The sequence below is a fragment of the Ascaphus truei genome, chromosome 10 (genome assembly GCF_040206685.1).
Source record: "Ascaphus truei isolate aAscTru1 chromosome 10, aAscTru1.hap1, whole genome shotgun sequence".
NCBI lineage: Eukaryota > Metazoa > Chordata > Amphibia > Anura > Ascaphidae > Ascaphus > Ascaphus truei.
The window spans coordinates 30,337,200-30,342,098 of record NC_134492.1 but is presented as its reverse complement, the minus strand read 5'-3'; the positions used below and the strand labels follow the sequence as shown (position 1 = coordinate 30,342,098).

General features: G+C 48.1%; 1 non-coding gene across 1 annotated transcript; it reads right to left on the bottom strand.

The window, feature by feature from the left end:
* Positions 1 to 3,997: 3,997 nt before the first annotated feature.
* TRNAR-UCU (transfer RNA arginine (anticodon UCU)) lies at positions 3,998 to 4,083 on the bottom strand. Its single transcript is given in 2 exon segments — positions 3,998 to 4,033; positions 4,047 to 4,083. It is a non-coding gene; the product is annotated as a tRNA-Arg (tRNA).
* Between the last annotated feature and the right edge of the window lie 816 nt (positions 4,084 to 4,899).

Genomic DNA, 4,899 nt, shown 5'->3' with positions numbered 1-4,899 from the left:
TTTGGCTGTGACATAGCTTTTGTTGACCAGTTTAAGGGGGAATCTACAATTTCACATTCACCTTGCAATGCGGTGTTTCCAAGAGCTGATTTTATAGTCTTGGTAGCAGCTAAAGTGGGACTGCTACTATTTCTGTCCCACACATAGAATAAATGTACACTAAAGTGGTAGTGTTTTGTACAGCATATTTATGACACTGTAAAGTGTGGATAAGCAATATCTACCCAATATGCCCCTCCATTATGTGGGTTAAAAATTGTTTAGTAATTATAGAACAGAAATGTTTGACAGGTAACTTCCTGTTCCAAACGGCTTTAAAAAAAAAACAATAAAAATTAATAAATCTATAAGGCCAGTATTTCTTATCCATCCCCTAAGGTGACTGGAGCCAGCCTCATCAGATGTCTGAAACAATCAATAAAATACCCAGCACGTGCACTTATCCTTATGTGAATGTGTTTGGTTAGGGTTGCTCTGGAGAGGGGTTGGAAACACTTATTTAGGCAATAATACGCACAATGCAAATTCCATATTTTGTGTTGTATTTAGGATGTTGCCTGTCTGAGCCTGCCTTATTTTTCCTTAAACTCCTTTGTAATGCCGTCTTCCCACTCATACAGCCTGCGATCGGCACTATTGCAACTTACTGAATGAGGCCCATGTCATCTGGAAGTTTTCCTAAAGAATGTACAGCATGGATTTAGAGATTTAAGCTACTTAAAACAAAATGAGCATTTCCATCCTCGCTGTCTAATATATTCTTCAGTTTTACATTGATTTTTTTTAAAAATTCTCAATGTGTGGTAAATGGTTTAAAATGTTTGGCTTCGTTATTGACCACTTTGGCTTTGAAAAGGTTAACCGCATTTGAAGCATAAGTGGCCAGCAATACATTGCAGAGCAGTATATCACCACCCTAGCAAAATAAGGATTTAATTCTGGGTTTAGGTCTAACATCATTATTATAAGCACCATCCTCTTACTCAAGTATTTTAAGTAACTGGGTATCAAAAACTGTGTATCGAATTGTGTATCAGACAAAGTTACAAGGAACAGATTTGTCCGTCTCTCTGTGTCCGTCTCTCTGTGTCCGTCTCTCTGTGCAACAAGTTTACAGTAGTTTTGATTTGAGTGGTATTTCATTTGTTTCTTTAATTCATGCAGCTAACTTGTATATGTACATTTAACGATTTCATTTTCTTCTTTTGGCCACACTAACATTTTATGTGAGTCTTGTCTCCCACCCCCAATGAAAGATATGGTATCCATAGCCTTTTTTGTTTTCTTCAATATAATTGACAGTCTTCCCTGTGCTGGAGAAGAGTTCCCATCCCTTGAAATAAATAGGACTGACATTTTGTCCGGCACAGATAAAGCAGCTTTAGGACAAAGTAGCACAACGATGGATTGTTTAGTTGGTTGTGCACTTCCATTCTTTGATCAGGCTGGTGAACCATGACACAGTAAATTTAATGTAATCCTAAATATAAGCTGTTATTGATGTTACTTTCATAACCTAGATCAGCGGTGCGCAATCTGTGGGGCGCGACCCCCAGGGGGGGCGCGAGACTGCCGACGGGGGGCGCGGGGTTTACAGAGGCCCCGCGCGCTTCCCGAAGGCACTTAAATTAAGTGCCGGGGGAGCTGCAGGGCCTCTGTAAACCATACTTACCCGTGGCTCCGGCGGCTTCCTCCCGGCGTCGCCATGGCAACGCGGCGTCAAAATGACGCTGCGAGGTCATGTGACGTCACGTTGCCACGTCATTACGCCGGTGCGAGGGTAAGTTGGGGTTGGGGGGGCGCGGGAGTGAGGGGACAGCCGGCAGGGGGGCGCAGGGAATTAGATTATTAGAATTAGATTAGATTAGATATTAGATTAGATTAGATAACCTGACCTAGATTATTAGTGTAGTTCTATCTTCTAAGGCCAGGTTCAAACGCGCTCGAGCGCCGTGACTTCACCTGCTCCCTGAGCAGGAGTGATTTGATATCCTGCAGTTGCGAGCGCGGGTGGGGGCGTGCCACAGACGGGAGAGGTGTGTGTAACTGACGAGTGGGGCGTGTCAATGACGGGAGTAGCGTGTACTGTGATTGTTTTTTTTTCTTTCTTACTGCTGTTCTGTGATTGGTTGGTACCTTGTCATGTGACCCATTATCGAGCTGACAAAATCCATTTTGGATGTCTCCCCAAGCACAGTGCCGGTGCACGCACACTTGCCCACGCACTTTGGACGTGTGCACCAGCAATCATCAATCAGATCGCACTGAGCGTGAGCGAGCGCTTCGCCCTGGCCGCAGCCTAAGGCTGAGTCCATGGTGACTACAGCCGTGCGGAGGCGCGCTGAGGGAAAGCGGGTGCTTTCCCTGGCCTTAGTTTGTGCGCTGTCGGGGGGCGGGCCAGTAACGTCACGGAGCTGGTTCGCCCTCATTGGGCGAACTGCTCATGTGACCGGCCCTGCGCTCCAGTGAGCGCTCAAACTAAAAATTTGATAAGACCAAGGCCTCCGCACGCCTGCGGATGCATGCGCGAGCAGCTGCTAAAGCCGCTCTCATTGCGGCTGCAGGGCTCACTGACGAGCATTCAGCCTAAGGCTAAGGTCCCGTTGCACGCGTCCGCACGGCTGGCTTGCTTGCCGGCGGCGCGTGCAACTCGCTGTACTGCGGTCTACAGGAAACTTTTGTCGGAGCGGGGGGGGCGTGGCCAAACGGGTCGGGGCTCCACTTGTAGCATTACCCTGCCAGGACGGTCCTAAACACCGGATCAGCTCCGGTCAAACATCCACTGCCCCTCCGCTCATGGGTTGCACTTGGGGCTTTTTTTGTTCATTGTCTTTTGTTTAATTCCCTCCCTCCCCTCTCTCATCCCCCCACCCCACAATGTTGCTGGAAACAGCCGCCCTTGAAAAAAACCCCAAACAAAAGCAGCTCCTGGGTGTGTGCGGCGGGGGGAAACGGCTCCCGCTGCCGTTGGATGGATCGGGGTTTGCTATGGAATTAGATTAAAGGATGAATAGACACTTTGGCGTGTCAGAACTGCAGCTACTGATTGTGCTACAGGGCTGTGAGCTGCACAGTCAGGGACTGAGCCGAAGGGACAGGCGGCCGGGGCTGTGGGACTCAGGAGGCTGGTTTGCCATTGGTTGAAGGGAGCCAGTCTATGATTGGCCCCTTCGCGTACCATGTGACGCGTTGCCGCAAGAGAACACCATTCTCTCGTGTCTCCTGCTGGCTGCCGCGTCACAGTGTCGCAAGTTGCAAGTGAGGAGGGACTGGGACCGGATCGTGAGTTCAAACCGCAATGGTAAGTTGAGCTCACGACGCCGCCCACGCCAACGGGCGCAGCGGGTCCCAGCCCTAAGGCTGGGGCCATGATGCTGCAGACCGTCTGGACACATCCGCACACTGAGCGAACAGACTGCCTTAAGGCAGTGTTCGCGTCCATACGGTGTGCGGGCGCACGTTGCACAAGAAATCAGTTCAAACTGATTTCTTGACTCGACAGGCTGGTCACGTGAGCGATTCATCCAGTGAGCGCGAACCAGCTCTGTGACGTCACTGGCACGCCCATAGACACGCCCACGGGCGGCGCGCGTACCATGGCCGAAAAACGCACCGTGACGTCACAGCTGCGCACACCTCCGCAGAGACGTAGGTTCCATGTCCTTAGTTTTTTGGGTAGGGTCTCCCTTTGCCCTATATTGCAATTTCCCTGCTGGCCATTGTTTTGTCATTTATTTACCATGTATTGTAATTTCGTAAAGCGCTGTGTGCATTGTAGGAACTATATAATAAAATGATACAAGTGCCCTAAAGACTTTTCTAATAAAGAACTTAAAAAAGGGAGGACTATTAATGTAACTCAAGCAATTGTAATTGGTACTGCTACCAGCAGGCGCTCTTTTTTTGTTCCAGTACTTGTTAAAAAAAAAAATGGCCTTCATTTTGTTTTGTTAAAAAGCAATGAGGGACATTACATTAAGAACTAAAAATTACTCCGCGACTCCGCCGGGACTCGAACCCGGAACCTTTGAATGTCTTCCTTCCGCTAGAAGTCCAATGCGCTATCCATTGCGCCACGGAGCCACCTGTTGGAAACCGATGTTTGAAACACTTACATTACTGCAGCGCCACTGCCTGTTAGATTTACCGGTCATGTTACGCATACATAAGTAATTTAACACAAATCCATTCTTTTATATAGAATGAGACTGACCTGCACGGTAATTACGGATATTTTTCACTACACAGAGAGCTGTGTTACGTAAGTTCAAAACGCACCGCGCAGTGTCCGTACGTGTGCAGCACGCATGCGCAGTAACGGTCTCTTGTGGAAGCTTGAGCAGGCATATGCGCAATGACGTGCCATAACTTCTTCAAAGCACGCGTGCGCAGTGACGTGCCGTGAACTCTTCAAGCAAGCATGCGCAGTCACGCTAGACCGTGCACTAGCTGTATTGGGGCTTACGGTTGTATGGTGTGTTATTACATTACGATGACGTGTTATATTGCTAATTACATTACAGGGTCCTCTGCTCGGCCTGCAGGGTGATATAAAGGACCAGACAATGATTGCCATGATCACATTATTAAACCAAAACAGTAACCCCCACATCAGACTTGCATCAGTTACTGCTGCACCATACATTTTCAGCCTGTCTCCAACTTTAATGCTGTTTTTTCAGCCAATAAATATGTTCCCTGTCATTTTTAACTCCTTCACTGCCAGAGGGGCCTGCAACCTGGCAGTGAAGCAGTCCCATTAAAATAATGAATGATTAAATGCCACGCTTAATAGTCCAAACCAGGCTCCCCAACACTTGTCCGCTCATGGTGTCAGTGAAAGGTGTAGCCATAGAGTGCTGTTGCAGGCGCTGTTATTGTCATGTCCAAGATGGATTC